Raw genomic sequence first — 15,636 nt, forward strand, 5'->3', positions numbered from 1 at the left:
CCAGCTCTACACCCAATGGCAATCAAAGAGAAACGAGATGAGGGCACAGAAATCAGAGGGAACACACAGAACAAACTGGAGCTCTAGCTGCATATTGAATGACCTTCAACTGATTTTATATTAACTTTGTTATTCACATTCTACCAATTGAACAATCTCTAGTAAATGAAACACAGAAAACTTTGCAGCTCATAATTATGGGCCTGACCCATGGAAACATTATCCTGGCCCAAATCTGTAATACATCCAGAATGGTGTGCAGGGAGAGAACTTGGCTGGGAATGATGAGCCACCTAAGAAAAAATAGGCAATTCTCTTAGTAAATACAAGTTAGACATTTTACTTTGCCTTACTAAGAAAAATATGACTTTTTAAAATTTAAGCTTGCTTTGAAACATTCAAAGTTTATCTCACTGTGGGTATGCCAACCATCTAGAAATCTCTATAAAGTTTGCATTTCAGATTGGGTTCAACCAGGCTACCCCATCTTTTGAGTGCCATTGTTACATCCTAAATTTGATCCCGTCCTTCATCTTCAGATTCCCTACAACCTGTTCTGTTAGTTATAGAAATTCAAATCAGGCCCAAACTAATGGGATACAGGTTTAGGATTCTGATACCCAGTGTGGACAGAGCAGATACAAGACCGGCCACCCACCTCACAGAAAAGGGCTCTTTCCAAAGGCATCTCTGTATGAGCAAATCACATTTTACATAGTATTAGACAAACTTAGATGCATCTACTTTTTGTTAAACATTTTAATATATGTTTTATAGCCCTTTGCTTCTTTTTATTCATGTCTCATGATATGATCAAACAGCTCCATTTTATTAAATGACTATCAAAGCCATCATTTTAATAACTTAATGATACACCCATGCAATGTATACACCACCATCTATTTCTTCCACCTCTGGAGATCTAGACTGAGGAAGTTGATTTATAAAACCTCAGTGTGAAATATTCTCTGGAAAAGTTGAATGATTCATGCCAAGGGTTTAGACTTTTTTATTTATATGAAGACATATATCATTCACTGAAAAAAGAAATGTACCATTCATAATTATGCATATGTGTGTGTGTGTGTGTATGTGTGTGTGTGTGTGTGTATCAATACAACTGATAGGGATTAAGTGGGATAGTTTCACAGGTAGTTGTAGAAATCCTAGTAGAGGACCAGAAAAGGAAACCTAGGGAACTTTGGGAAACCACTGTAAGTTAATAATCACTCAAGAAAGCCATTGGAACATCTTGGAATTGTTTAATTATAAAACAGTAAACAAAAGCACAAGATATGCCTCAGGTGAAAGACAAAATGAGGCCTGCATTCAGTTCAGTAAGATAATGATTCTTAGGATCAAGTATAGGAATTTAAGGGAAGAATGACATTCCAAAGAGGAGACCCTCATTACAGAAACCTGAGCTAATTCAACATATTTTAGCATATGTTATTTCTCTTCTGCTGATTTGAATAAGCACCAAGACAGTCCTAGTGTGACCTTATAGGTCAAATACTCTCTTACCCAATATGAAGGAGAACCTATTGATGTAAGCCTGCTGTCTACTCAAATGAGGAGAAGGCAGTCTTTTTTCCCCCTCCCCACTTTCCTTGGATTATAAGAATGCAGCCGACCTGATCCTAATGGCAGAGCCTCCTTGTCTATCCATTTGTATCCCTCACAAGCATCCTATCTTAATAAATCTATTTCTTGCCTATCACTTTGTCTCTCTCTGGATTCCCTCTGTGCTGAGACACAAAGAACCTGAGCCTCAATAAGTCCAGACACCAGGTGAGTGATTCTAGTTAAAAAACCATGGGTTCAACTCCTGGGAATATATCCAGACAAAACTTTCATTGAAAAAGACACATGCACCGTATGTTCATTGCAGCACCGTTCACAGTAGCCGAGACATGGAAACAACTTAAATGTCCATCAACGGATGAATGTATTAAGAAGATGTAGTATATATACACAATGGAATACTACTCAGCCATAAAAAATAATGCCATTTGTAGCAAAATGGATGGAACTAGAGGCTCTCATACTAACTGAAGTAAATCAGAAAGAGAAAGGCAAACACCATATGATACCACTTATATCTGGAATGTAATAAATGACACAAATGAACTATCTACAGTAAAGAAAAAACTCATGGACTTGGAGAACAGACTTATGGTTGCCAAGGGAAGGGGGAGGGAGTGGGATGGACTGCGAGTTTTGGGTTAGTAGATGCAAACTATTGCATTTGTAGTGGATAAGCAATGAGATCCTGCTGTGTAGCACAGGGAACTATATCTAATCACTTGTGATGGCACATGATGGAGGATAATGTGAGAAAAAGAATACACACACACACACACACACACACACGATTGGGTCAGTTTACTGCATAGTAGAAAATTGATAGAACATTGTATACCAACTATAATAGAAAAAATAAAAATCTCACCAAAAAAAAAAAATGTGGGTTCAAGTCCCACTGTGGGTTTTGGCTGGGTTCAAGTCAGAAGTGTTTTAGTTTCACAATTAATCAACTCTCTGTTCTTCTACTTACATAAAATAGCTACTATACAGTATAGTGATTACATAAGTAGCTACTTTACATAAAGGTGCCAGGGGGTTGGGTACCACTTCAGAAAGGGATATGGATCATAAAAGCAACAGCCCAGCCACCCACCCCTCTCCTACGGTCAGTTTTTGTGGATTTGTACTCCTTACTCTTATCAAGATGTCTTCTGGCAGGACCCAGTTCTGGAAGCTGGACAGAAGAATTGGAGAGAATTGGGGAGGAGGAAGGCAGCTCTAATCAGAGACTACTAGGCCTCCTCTTTTCAAAACAATGATAAATGATGACTCTCCTCTATCATATATAATTTAGCTCCAAGGGCTGGCAATTTCTGAGTAAAATGAATAAAAAATAAGGTGTGCAGTCATGTGAAAGACCTTTAGTTAAGCTGTCCTGAGAATGACTAAATTCAGGATGCAAGTGGGTGGGGGAGGGGTGGGGTAGATGGCATTTCATATGCAATAGATGGAAACAGAGTTCTAGCCTGTTTCTAGATAAGGTTCCCTCCTGCTCTAGATGAGGAGAAGGTCAGCAGGGGGAGGCATCTTCCATGAGGGGGAAGGTATTTTACTACAGACATTGTTTTAAAAGGCAACTGTGTTACTTCTTTCAAATTTCCTATGCAAGATACACCCCTTGTGCTCAGAGCAGACCACTCCCACTTCCCCAACCCTGGGGTGCCCCTGGCTTTCACAAGTAGTACCTTGTATCCATACGAAACAATATCAGCTGTGTTAGTTATTAACCCCACCGGTTAAACAGAGGAACCTGAGAGTTAGAATTTAAATGATTTGCCCTTGGTCATAGAATTAACAAGAGTCAGGTCAGGATTTGAACTCAGAGCATACTGATTCAAAAGCCTACCTTCTGTAACTTATGTTAACTCCATAGGGATGGTGACTAGAGGTTTTGTTCAGCGAGAGAGAAGATGCAAGAAGTGAGAGAGAGGAGAGAAAGAGAGGCAGCTACAGAGTGGCTGCATGTATAGTTTGGAGCCTGCGCTCTTTCCCTTCTTCTCATATTTTCACTATTTTCTAGTTACCATTGTTGTGGGCTGCATTGCCTCCCTCCAAAATTCCTATGTTGAGGCCCTAACTGCAAGTCTCTCAGACTGTGGCTGAATTTGGACACAGGGTCTGCAAAGAGGTCATGAAGTTAAAATGAGGTCATTACGATGGGCCCATTCCAACATGACAGGTGTCCTTATAAAAAGAGGACATTGTGATGCAGACAACTCACAGACACAGAGGGAAGCCCATGTGAAGACATGGGCCACATCTACAAGCCAAGGAGAGAGGTCTCAGAAGAAAGTGACCCTGCTGACACCATGATCTTGGACTTCCGGCCTCCAGAACTGTGAGAAAATAAAGGTCTGTTGTCTAAGCCACCTAGTCTGTGGTATTTTTATGGCAGTCCCAGCACACTAATACCCCATCATCAGACTTACATAGAAACCACTCATGGAGGGAAGTCTGCCCCATGCTGAGACCCCACAAAGCCACTCTCTCAGTGTGACACATTAGCAAGTTCTTTTAGCTCCGCAGGAACTGGTGTAGAGGCTCAAGCCCAGGACACACCTATTTGTACCCATGGGAGTGACAGGGCTGGCTCCAAATCAACATTCCTATAAGGGCACTACCCCTCCTTCCCCTTTGTCTTTGTCAAGCAGATATTTCCCAGAATGTCACATTAAATGTGCACTGGCTGCCATTGGCAGAGATGAGCCCCCGTTTGGTAGCTACTGAATCAGGGCCTTAACCGAACATGAAATGACAGAACTGTTTCCAGAGGAGGATTAATTGAGCCAACTCAAGGCAAACACAACGTATTTTGGCATCGCTTTTGACAGATGGAAATAAAACAAACATTAGCAACCGGATTGTAGCTAACAATATGCAAAATTAAAGAAGGTACCTTTTTAACTTTGTCTGGGAGCCCACTGGCTTTTCTTATAAAATCTGCAGAAGAAGAAAAAGACAGAGCTGTTAATCTCGTTACACTGCCAGTTAGCACATGCAAACAAGGGGGAATTAAAAGCCTTTGCATTCAAGGGAGGAAACGGATATTTGACACATATATTTATTAAGGAGACTGGACTGGAAAATAGCACTGCTGTATTAATCAGAAATGGTGTAGAAAATACTTAAATAATACAACAGAATGTGCATAGACAGCATAAGCTGCTTACAAATGGAAGCCTAAGGTCTAAGTATTTTTATTTGAAGGTTAAATTTTCAATTAATTTTTTTCAGCTTGTTGCCATCTCTTCCAAGCATCACTGTTAATTGCTATACAACATCTCACCCTGTTTGAATTCTGGACATGGAAGCCAGAAGCTGTCAGCCATCCAATGGGCCTCAGGGTGTTGGGCAGAAATCAAAAATACTTCTGCTGGGTAGAAGCTGAACCAATATGAGAATCCAACTGATCTGTTAATAGACCCTTTTTTCATTTGCTCAGTTTTTCAGAAGTTACATCCATCAGTTCTAGTCTGTTCCTGAGGAGGGCAAATAGAAGCTTTCTATTATTGGGTATTTCCGAACATCCCCACTTCAGGGGGTTCTGTAGCAGACCAGGGTCCACACGCACACTAACTCAGTGGATCAGCAAAGGAGGGACCATTTGCATCCTTCTTCTTTAGGATGGAACAATATACCAGTCCCTGGTTATAGGTGGGCTTACTCACTTCTGCTGGGTTCATGGGCACAGAAGGGCTCTCCTCCAGTTTCAACTCTCATTGTCTGGGATGAGGAAACAGGATCTAGAAAGCAATTAGATGGCTAAGAATTGGTGTTGGAAGTAGGGTAAAGTCCAGAGTCAAGGACAGGATAAGAATGACGGTTTGGGCTGTAGATACATTCATATATGTTTAGGCTGGAAGACATGTCTGGACTCTCTTAATTCTGAGAGTCAGAATTAAGTTTGAGGATAATTTCAAGTTCACAATAAAGGAGAATAATGGCCCTGAGGATCCACTGGGGAGCATTAATGTTTAATTTAAAATAGCGTAGTCTATATTGCTTCTCACCCTGGCCTTTTGGCTAAGGTCAAGGTAAAAGAGCCTAGCATCATAGAAAGAACATGCATGTTTTAAAATAAGGTAAATTTTGTTTTAATCCCCCACATGCATCACTTGATGCTTATGGAACCTTGTATAAGTGGCTTAAATTTTCAGCTTCAATTTCTTATCTGTAAAATGGGAAGAGTGTCTATGCTGTACCTTCTTGAAAGGAGCAGTAAAAATAATGGATAGATGATAGCTTAGATAGATTGTGTTCCCCTCCTCCAAGGGGACATTGGCATTGTTTGGAGACATTTTTGATTGACATGTCGTGACTTGGCTGAGGACAGCTACCAAAATCTAGTGGCTAGAGGCTCAATATTTTGCTATACACCCTACAACCTAAAATCATCCAGCCCAAAATGTCCATACTCCTGATACCAAAAAGCCCTGAATTAGGTGGGCAGATGATGGAAAGTAGGTAAACAGCTAATGGAGATGTTGATTTTGGAGGTTTATAGGTTATCCATCTATAGATATATTGATTGATTGATAGATGACATGTTCTGACATAGAACACCCACTCAACAAACAGAAGTGATTTTTTAAATTATTTCATTATTGAATGTTGCTAAAGTTTAAATAATAATATCAGTAATGAAACTGTGTCACCATAGTGATAAGTACTTTGTATTCTTATATTTGAGTTAGGGCGTCACCCAATTCTAAGACTAGGGTTAGTGTTAGAACTGTGGATCAAGTGAAGGTTGGGATCAGGGCTGGTGCTGGGGGACAGCCCCACAGTTCCTAAAGCTAAAGCATTCTAATTATTTCGGAAACACACAGACAACCCTGCCAGCATCAAGCATCGCAGTCTGAGTCAACTGCAATTCAAGGAGATTAGACGAGAAGAATTGATGTGACATACACACGTCAGGCTGGCCCACCCACAACTGCCCACTCTCCCAGGAAATAGTAGCACACTGATGACCCATTTCTACACCAGTCTTTATTTCCAATTCCATGAGGAAGGAGCAGGACTAAGCTGGAGGGAGGTGGGTCTCATGTGAAAGGAGAGTGCTAGAACATTCCAATGATAAACACACTTTGTGAATAGGCAACTGTTGTTTGTTCCATTTTTATTAAGGGAATAGAAAGTTTATGAGGTTCCAGTCGGTGAGGGTTCTAGCTTGGCCTCAGGAGTGGCAGATATCTCCAGAGTCTAGAAGAGGGCCTTTGAGGAGTCCTGAGCATATTGGCCACCTCTAGTCACTTTTTTTTTTTTTTTGTCTTTTTAGGGCCACACCTGCAGCATATGTAAGTTCCCAGGCTAGGGGTGATTTGGAGCTGCACCTGCCAGCCTATACCATAACCATAGCAATACCAGATCCTAGCCATGTCTGCAATCTATACCACAGCTCACAGCAACACCAGATCCTTAACCCACTGAATGAGACCAGGGATCAAACCCACATCCTCATGGATACTAGTTGGGTTTGTTACTGCTCAGCCACAACAGAAACTCCTGTAGTCACTTCTTACCCTCGGGAAGTTGGGCCAGCATAATCACACCAACATAGCAAAAAACAGATCTGTAATGTCATCACACAGAAGACTGAAGAAACTTAAAATACTGCATTGAGTCCTAGCTGGGGAAAGACTGCTAGAGCAGAGAGAGTTGTCTGAATGGAACATGGTAAAGGGGAGGAGAGCAGAACGGACATGACAATGACTCACCAGCCAAGTGCAGGAGGAGGGTCACTGGATCCGGGAAACATTAGCACACTGGTCCAGAAATGGCATCTCCAGTAAGAGGCTGGTTCAGTTCACAAGCCTCTTGAGTGGCTGTTGTGAAATATCCTTGACACCATCCATCACCCTGTGTTCTTATTCCATCCACACCCAGAAAGTGGACTCTTGTTGACTAGGAACCTCCCAGATATTCAGTATGGAAATCTGAAGTCCTGGGGTGGGACAGAGATGTGAGCATACTTGTTTCTGGGAAGATCAGTTTCTTCACACATAACCATAGACTAGAAATTGGTTTGAACATGTCTCCTGCATCTACTTTCCGGGGAAACTTTCCTTGAGCTTGACCGACTCTGACATTCTGCCAAAAAGTCTTGATGAGAAAAAGAGGAAGCAATTCTGAACCACATGGACTTTTCTGTTATACTCCTAATGGTCTTTTTTTTAAAAAAAAAAAAAAAAAAAAAAGCAACAAACAACAACAACGAAAAGCTTTAGCGAGGTAAAATTTTTATATTGTAATGTTTGCCCATTTTAAGTGTGCAATTCAATCATTTCTTTTCTAGTTAAATTCCTAGGGTGCAACCATGACTATAATTCCATTTTAGAACTCTTCTATTAGCTCACAATGATACTGGTGCTCTTTTGTAATTAATCCCTGTTTCCACCTCCTAGCCCCAGGCAACCACTGATTGGCTTTCTGTGTCTATAGATTTGCCTTTTCTGAGCATTTTGTATAAAGGAAATGATGTATTATGCAGTCTTCTGCTTTTGGCTGCTTTCACCTTAGCATAATGTATGGATTCGTACATGACATATGAGTACGTCATTCCTTGTTATGACTAAATAATATTCTCTCATACAGGTAGTCCACATTTTGTTTAAATTCATGTTTTTTCCACTTTTTGGCAATATGAATAATACTGCTGTGAATTTCTGTGTACCAAAATCTAGTTTTGTGTATAAGTATTTTAATTTCTCTTGGGTAGATACCTGGGAGTGGGTTTGCTGGGTCACTCGGTAAATTTATGTTTCCCCAGTGCAGTCTTGAGCAGCCATTGACCCAGCCTCCTCCTTAGCATCATGCAAAGTAATAATGGGATAGCCTGAGAACTTAGCAACTATGTGTTTATAACATTGACTCTGTAGGAGAGGCCCTATTAGGACTTGTAAACTCTACCTACTTTTAAAAAACCAACAAACAAAAAACCAAATTCTACCTACCTTTAAACTGAGGTTAGCCTCATGGTAGCCATCTGAGGTTGTGATTTCAATCCACTGATTCTCTAAAATACAAAAGACATGAAAGCTTGTGGTGGCTAAGGGGTGAGAGGGAGGGAGCAGGATGGACTGGGAGTTTGGGCTCGGTAGATACAAACTATTATATTTAGGATGGATAAGCAATGAGGTCATGCTGTATAGCACAGGGAACTATATCCAATCACTTGTGATAGAACATGATGGAAGATAATATGAGAAAAAGAATGTATATATGTGGCATGACTGGGTCACTTTGCTGTGCAGCAGAAATTGATAAAACATTGTAAATCAAATATGCTTTAATAAAAAAATTAATAAAAAAGACATGAAAGCAACTTGAAGCCTTGACATCACATAAGATGATAACGTGATATTACGGCCATCATTAGCATCATTCACTTATCATCTGCGATTTGAAATGATATGGTTTTTAAGTTCTATGTGGTAGGATCAAGAACAGCTAAGATCTAATGCAAAGAGCCCTTGACAATGATGTTTGGTCCCATCACTTCCACTTTATAGTGATGGGAGCTTACAGTGATTTCCCTTTCCAAACTTTAATTGCTTCACTTAAAGAAACGGGGCCACCAACCTCATCTTGCAGAGTTTCCATAGAATTAAACAAATCGACAGCACATTTAATCCAGTGCCACGGGGCTATTGGGTGGTTAAGTTACTTGACTGTAATTTTAATCTATAAAGGTTGTAGATATCAAAGAAAACCTCAGAAAACTAAAATATGTTGCAGGACAGGCTGCCTAAGATTCTGAGACCAATTCCAACATGTGGCGGGGAGTTTCCCACTCCAAGCAATTATCTAACATGAGCTGGGTGCCCTACAACTTAATTCTGACACTCTCTCCCTGGAAATAGTATTAGATCTCACAGATGAAGGGCTTAGTCTTACAAGATGACAAGACCTACAAGCCCTCAACACCACTACCACCACCACCACCCCCCCACATCCAGATGTCTATCACAAGTCCAAGGTGTCATCTGCTCTGCTGACAGACCAGAGATAGAGTGGAAATTCCAAAACTCCCCTCCTAAGTTTTGATGAATTTGCTATAGCAGCTCACAGAACACAGAGAAACATTTTAATTACTAGATTATAGGTTTATTACAGAAATACATAACTCAGGAACAGCGAGATGGAAGAGATGCACAGGGCAAGGTATGTGGGGAGGGGCACAGAGTTCCCAGACCCTCTCCAGCCTGCCGCCCTCCTGGAATCTCCACCTGTTCACCAACCAGAAGCTCTCTGAATCCTTGCCTTCTCTTTATATAGATTTGTCATCACAGAGGCATAGTTGATTAAGTCATTGTATATAGATGATTGAACTCAATCTCCAGCCCCTTTCCCCTCCCAAGAGATCAGGGGTGGGACCGGAAGTTTCAGCCCTCTAGTCACCTGGTTGCCCCCCTGGCAACCAGCTTTGGGTTGCCCATCATCTCCCCTCAGCTTTAAAGGATTTTCATTAATTAACAAAACCCAGTTGTGATTGAAGGGAATGGTTGCAAATAACAAGACACCCATTTCACCTTTATGATTCTGTAGTCATTTGGGGAACAAAGCACAAGAGACCAAATATTATAAGGAAAGATATTCCCATTGCTCTTATGGCTCAGGAACGTCCAAGGGTCTGGGGAGTTTCGAGTCAGAAACAGAACAAAGACCAAATATATATTTCTTATTATAAATCTGCCTCATTTTATTCATTTGTTTTATTTCTCTTGGGGGATTATTTCTATAGGCTTTTGGTATCTCTCTTTGAAATAGAAATACAAAATAAGGAGTTCCCATCGTGGCGCAGTGGTTAACGAATCCGACTAGGAACCATGAGGTTGCGGGTTCGGTCCCTGCCCTTGCTCAGTGGGTTAATGATCCGGCGTTGCCGTGAGCTGTGGTGTAGGTTGCAGACGCGGCTCGGATCCCACGTTGCTGTGGCTTTGGCGTAGGCCGGTGGCTACAGCTCCGATTCAACCCCTAGCCTGGGAACCTCCATATGCCGCGGGAGCGGCCCAAGAAATAGCAACAACAGCAACAACAACAACAACAGACAAAAAGACAAAAGACAAAAAAAAAAAAAAAAAGAAATACAAAATAACAGCCCAACACATTAATAAGACCCTTTTGAAATGTGCGTTCATATCAGTGATATCATTTAGATTAAAACCTGTGTCTCTCAAGCCTTGTTGCGCATTAGAATCACCTGGAGAATATTTAGTAATACTCAACACCTGGGCAGCTGAGACATCGTAGAACATGTCCAAGGTCATATATCTAAGTGTGATGTCACTGGGATTTGAACCCAGGTCTCCAGACTCAGTCCAGTACTCTATTTCCAATACCATATTTTCTACGAAGAAAAATTACCTAGAATTTAACTAAAATTAACTCCAGTGGATGCAATTCCTGATGTGGAAAGAGGACCATTTGAATCCTTGGCAAAAATAGATAGTCGAGTGGCAATAACACACTCACCCAGAACAAGCCTGCAGGAGGGCTTCATCTCACCTGGTCCAACCTACGCTGAAGCCAAGGCCTGGTTTGTTATAAAACTGCTTACTGTGAAGAAGTTCAGAGAGAAGTGGAGATTCTAAAGGGATAGATAAATCTATAAGCAAGACTACTGAGTTGGTAAAACGCCCAGCTCAGCAGTTCTGAGCCAAAACCAGAAAGGCTTTGTGAGCAGGTGGGTACCTTTATTATGATAATCAACTCTGGGCCCAGGAAGCAATGAGGTCATCCTCCATCCTCGTTCCTGGGATGCTCTGAGGGTGGCGAATATGCCAGGTGAGCACAGAAACATGTAGTGGGATGACACCCAAGTGAGGCTCCCAACTTAGGGCCTGTCTGCACCCAAGGCCAGAGCAAGTTTTCAGCCAACTTGTTAATCATCATAGATTGATGAGGGCGGCGGGTGGAGGGGGGCAGGTGTTGAACTGGAAGGAATGTACTTGGAACATCAGAAAACTCGAGAACAGAATGAGAGTTCAAGATCATCCATTAAAGCCCCCCTCTTTTTTTTTCACAGGCTAAAAACAATGAAGCCCAGAGAGGGGCAGTGACTTGCTTCAAGGCCACAGAGCTAAGTGGACGACAGGTCCACACCTCCCTGCCTGGTTGTTCTTCCACCCTTAAAAAGCAAACAAACATGACAACATGGGCAAAACACAGACAAGCCCCAGTGATCATCAGGGAAAAGATATCCAGGGGTCAGCCCTGCACACACTGTCCCTCTGTCCCTCTCCCTTTCCTCCAGCCCCCTCCCCTCTGTCTGTGCAGGGAGCTGCCACTTTGGATCCCACTCTGTGTTACAGGGATCAAGAAAATACAGCAGAATCTGGTTCTGATTCTGCCTTTGCTGTTCATCTTGAGATTAGTCATTTCATCTCTCTGGGCATTGGGTTTTCCTTAAGTAAAATGAGGAGTGGGAAGAGACAATTCTAATGATACACATTAGGCTTTGTCTAATCTCTAAAGCAGGGATTGGCAAACTTCAACCAATTCTGGCCCACCATCTGTTTTTGTAAATAAAGTTTTATTGTAACACAACCATATCCAATTTGTAACATATTTTCTAGGGAGGCTTTTACGCTATAATGGCAGAATTGAGTCAATGCAATAAGGACCATTACATGGCTCACTAAGCTGAAATCTCTACGAGACTGCCCTCTATGAAAAAAAAAAAAATGTGCTGATCCCTATAAACACACACTCTGCCTACTACCTGTGAGACACACACACACACACACACACACAGACACGTGCACACACACACACACACACACACACACACACTACCATATATTTATATATTTCTTGGTCCAGATAATTTTTCTGCTTCTGTGTTTGTTTTTAGAAGGAAAATATTTCAAGCATATAGCTACATACAAAAGTAGGTTTCGGTAAATGATCCTCGTTGATCCCAGGTTTTAATGATATTAACATTCCGTTAGATTTTTGTCTTTTCAAAGTACTGTGTCCTAATAACCTATACTTAGAGGTAATCTTGAATTCTTTTAGAAAAAGGAAGGAAAGACATGCACACATATACCTAGAGCAAATGACCTGAGGAGTTTAGCCCTGCTGTGATATGACCATGGTCATTCTCTTAGGTGTTTTTCAGGTGGGCTGGGCAAAAGGGTTTCCCTTGTGAGATCCATGGTCAAAAGACAAGACATACCCTTTACCAGAGAGTAATAATCATGAGTTTTTCTTCAATCAAACACATAATTTAATATTAAAGTAAAATGGTGATTTCAGTTAGGACATGTGACTGTAGTTATCTTAACCAGCAGTTCTTGATGCACTGTTTAAATGTTAACATAAATGGGGCAAGATTTGAAGACTGTAAAGCTGGAGACTGAATTGAATGTCTTTTCCATCCATTCTTTTTTTTTTTTTTTTTTTTTTTTTTTTGTCTTTATGCCTTTTCTAGGGCCAATCCCACTGCATATGGAGGTCCCCAGGCTAGGGGTCGAATCATAGCTGTTGCTGCCGGCCTATACCACAGCCACAGCAACATGGGATCCGAGCCTCGTCTGCAACCTACACCACAGGTCACAGCAACGCCGGATCCTTAACCCAGTGAGCAAGGCCAGGGATCGAACCTGCAACCTCATGGTTCCTAGTCAGATTCGTTAACCACTGTGCCATGACAGGAACTCCCATCCATTCTTATCCTTAATCCACTAGGTAAAATCTCAATCACAGGAATCAGTCTTAACTGGAATGTCTTTTTATATCACTACTTCTTTTGTTAATAAAAGCACAACCTTTGAGACTTCTCTGGATGCCAATTTATACCATTTCATTTGAAGTCAAAAGTCCCTAGAGCCAATTGGCTCCCTAGTGACCAGGTCCCAGCTCACCTAAAACCAAGGATAGGCATTCATTTCATCTTCTTCAGAGATGGGACAGAGATAAGAAGGGAAGTTTCCGACTCTTGACCTCATCAGCATCCATAATTGCCTTCCATAACCTCGTAATATCTCCTCACTGTATTCATCATTTGCCCTTTTGAGTCTCCTTCATGGCACAGGTGTGTGTGCAATACTCAAGCACACATAAGTATTAACCATCCTCCAATCCTCTTTCATTCCCTTCAATCAATAACAGGCTAAATGTGAGAGGAACATAAACTGACCATGAGGGCTCCACCTTTGCATAAGCTCCCTGACCAGTATCTCTCTGAGACAGAGCTTACAGATGTTTCTGAAATTTTTTTCTGAAATTTTAGACCAGAAAAGACTGCTAGGTTAGCACAGAGTTAGTTAAACACTGAAATAGGTCTTGAGACAGAAATATACATTAGTTTTACAACAACAATTTCAGTGTGCTAATGACTCTGCAGGCAGGGGTGGGGCTGGGGGTAGGGGGTAGACATGGAGAAAGTCTAACACTTCTGCCCATCTTCTCAATTCCACTCTGCCTATCTCACAGGTGTTATTCCTCTCTCCAGATTTAAGGGCACAGTATTTTTAAGCTTTGGGATTTAATGTCTCTGCTTCAACCTTCAGAACAGCTCTCCCTAAACCCATCTAAACCATCCCAACCTCCCAAGCTGGAAGCCAAAAGTGTGCTCAACACAGAACCCAAGGGGACTTGGGAATGGTTAATAATGGAAGATTCTTAAATATATCATAAATATCTATTACCAGGAAGATTAATAATGATAAGAATGCCCTTTTCTTAGTGCAAGACTCTTCTCTCTTGATACTTAACCTACCCCTGTGGATGAGGTTAAGCTATGCACCTTGACGAGGAACAATTAAAACACCTATAATTAAAATGACTTTTCTCCAGAGGGCTCAAGGAAAATGACATCATTTTTCCTCTTAACAATTGTGAAAACATAACAAAATAACTATAGCAAATTTGAAAAAGATAATGCCTCTCCTGGTGCTAGCACCCTCAAAATGGATAAAAGTAAATTTATGGGATAAAGCCCAACTAATATTACCATCAAAAAGGGGGGCGAGGGAGTTTCCATGGTGGTGCAGTGGTGGCAACCTGACTGGTATCCATGAGAATACAGGTTTGCTCCCTGGCCTTGCTCAGTGGGTTGGGGATCCAGTGTTGCTGTGAGCTGTGGTGTAGGTCACAGATGAGGCTCGGATCCCACCTTGCTCAGCTATGGCTGTGGCACAGGCCTGCAGCTACAGCTCCAATTCAACCCCTAACCTGGGAACCTCCATATGCCATGGGAGTGGACCCTCCAAAAAAAAAATACCAAAAAAAGGTGAGGAGGGACATAAAGAAATGGTTTAAATGTAGACCTTTCAGACTTGGGAGGCACAAGGATCCCTGGAAAATGGACTTAAAATGCAGGTCCCCAGACCCAAGTCACATAAACTCTGCTTCTTGAGATGTGGGGTCAGTCTCAGGATTGTACCTTTTAATAACATCCCTGCAATTTGGATACTAGTTGTGAGAAGACTATGCTTTGAGAAACATTGCCACATGTTCAATACTAGTCTTTTCTTCTTATAGAATATGTTTCTCCCAATCTTCTAGTTCTATGTCCTAGCTACTTATTATCCAGCACATATTCATTTACACTACATTTGTTTTTCAGCCTGGTGAAATTTAAGAGATCAGAATTTAAATCCCCAAACCCCTCTTAGATAAATTTATTCAGATACATTCTTACCAATGGGCCAGAGGGCAAAGGCCTATTTACAGATTCCACTGTGTATTGCCATATTGTTTCCTCCTAGGGTTGAGAAATTTATATTTAAACCAGCAGATTAAGAGGACCCAATATTCACCATAATGTCACCAGCAATGTGTATTTGAATTTATTTTTACTTTGTTCTGCTAATTTAGTCAGTGTAAAATGGTATCTCAAGGTGGATTTAATTTGCACTTCCTGCATTTCTGGTGAAGATTAATATGTTTCCCTCTGTTTCTTTGCTATTTATAAGTTTCCCAGAGTTACAGTTAAACACTTGAATCTCTCTTCACATTCAAGGCAAGGTTTTTTTGCTTCTTTCTTTATTTAAAGGCAACTGTAACTTAACAGACACCCAAAAGCCAGGGATGGAGCAG

At 41.2% G+C, this 15,636-nt stretch overlaps 1 long non-coding RNA gene across 7 annotated transcripts in view; it reads right to left on the reverse strand.

Annotated features, from left to right (window-relative positions):
• LOC102162742 (uncharacterized) overlaps nucleotides 1–15,636 on the reverse strand; it is a 651,142-nt gene that overhangs the window by 130,809 nt on the left and 504,697 nt on the right. For all 7 annotated transcript variants that reach the window (XR_014805828.1, XR_014805824.1, XR_014805823.1 and 4 more), the window contains 4 exons: nucleotides 8,544–8,605; nucleotides 7,308–7,534; nucleotides 5,256–5,330; nucleotides 4,484–4,527 (listed from right to left, as the gene is read on the reverse strand). This is a non-coding gene — a long non-coding RNA (uncharacterized LOC102162742). The remainder of the gene's footprint in view (nucleotides 1–4,483; nucleotides 4,528–5,255; nucleotides 5,331–7,307; nucleotides 7,535–8,543; nucleotides 8,606–15,636) is intronic.

The sequence above is a fragment of the Sus scrofa genome, chromosome 6 (assembly GCF_054392235.1).
Source record: "Sus scrofa isolate SSC_HxYL_T2T_F1_AM1 chromosome 6, Sscrofa_HxYL_maternal_Yorkshire_Landrace_v2.0, whole genome shotgun sequence".
Lineage (NCBI taxonomy): Eukaryota > Metazoa > Chordata > Mammalia > Artiodactyla > Suidae > Sus > Sus scrofa.